The sequence below is a fragment of the Octopus bimaculoides genome, chromosome 25 (assembly GCF_001194135.2).
Source record: "Octopus bimaculoides isolate UCB-OBI-ISO-001 chromosome 25, ASM119413v2, whole genome shotgun sequence".
In the NCBI taxonomy this organism is placed as follows: Eukaryota; Metazoa; Mollusca; class Cephalopoda; order Octopoda; family Octopodidae; genus Octopus; species Octopus bimaculoides.
In genome coordinates this window covers 21,309,377-21,310,901 of record NC_069005.1, presented here as the reverse complement: position 1 = coordinate 21,310,901, position 1,525 = coordinate 21,309,377, and positions in this window count along the sequence as shown.

Here is a 1,525-nt window from a genome sequence, read left to right as displayed (position 1 = left end):
AAACTTTTTGGTTCGCCATGATTTTATGAACGTCAAAATAGGAAATTACCTTCGTTTTTTTTTTTTTGTCAGTCAAGAATTTCATTTTTGAATGCGTGGTTCAATATTTAAGTCTGTATTATGTTAATTTGAGGGAGATTTGATTCCTACTTCTAATGGGTTCGAGCAACCGCGTCTATCGAGAAAAGAAAGAGACAAAACAATAAAAGGATTAAAAGAAATGAGTAAAAGAAAAAAAAGGAAGAAAAGGATTCCTACTGTTTGTGAAAAACATGGGCAAATGTGTGTTAATTAAAAAGGTAAGATGAAGGAGAAAGTGAATGAATTTATCGAAAGAGAAATTGAAGTAAACAGACGATAAAAAAAAGACAGAAATATTAAGAGTAATCGGAAGAAAGGGAGAAAGAGACAAAGAGTAAATGAATAAGAAAAACGGAAAGTTAAAGGCAAAGATTGTGGAAGTGTGTGACTCAGTAGTTAAGATTGTGGTTTCGATTCCGGGACTGAGCGATATGTTGTGTTCTTGAGCAAAACATTTCATTTCACTTTGCTCCAGTCCACTCAGCTGGCAAAAAGGGACCAGGTGGGGAATATATACGCTTCTGAAACCAGGAAACCGGTCCTATGTGATTCAGGAAGGATCTTTATCCTATCCTTATCCTAAAAGGCAAAGATTAAGAATTAAATTGGAATGACAGAATCAGTGTGAAAGATATTAAAACATATAAACAATAATATCAACTTCAAATTTTGACATAAGGTCAGCAATTTCGGGAAAAGAGATGAGTCGATCACATCTACCCAAGTTTTCAACTAATACTTATTTTATCGAGTCCAACAGGATGAAATGCTATGTCAACCTCGGTGGAATTTGAACTCAGAACGTACGAAATGCCGCTAACCATTTCCCCCCAGAGTGCTAACGATTTTATCAGCTCGTCACCTCACCTTTATTCAAACAGTAACATAAGCAGGTTAACGATCTTTCTTGTATTCACGGTAGTCTGTTCATATAGTCGATTCAGGTAGGCGGGGAGGAAATGGTGGTAGAAATCAACCTCAATATTTGACTGGTACTTTTATTGACCCTAAAAGAATTAAAAGCAAAGCTTTCTCCGTCGAGATTTTGTAGAAAACCTGCAGTATTAATTTATCTCGGTTTTCTTAGAAAATCATACATGTGTGGCACCTTGGGCAAGTGTCTTCTACTATAGCCTCGGGCCGACCAAAGCCTTGTGAGTGGATTTGGTAGACGGAAACTGAAAAAAAGCCTGTCGTATATGTGTATATATATGTATGTGTATATGTTTGTGTGTCTGTGTTTGTCCCCCCAGCATCGCTTGACAACCGATGCTGGTGTGTTTACGTCCCCGTAACTTAGCGGTTCGGCAAAAGAGACCGATAGAATAAGTACTAGGCTTCCAAAGAATAAGTCCTGGGGTCGATTTGCTCGACTAAAAAGGCGGTGCTCCAGCAAGGCCGCAGTCAAATGACTGAAACAAGTAAAAGAGTAAAGAGAGAGTAT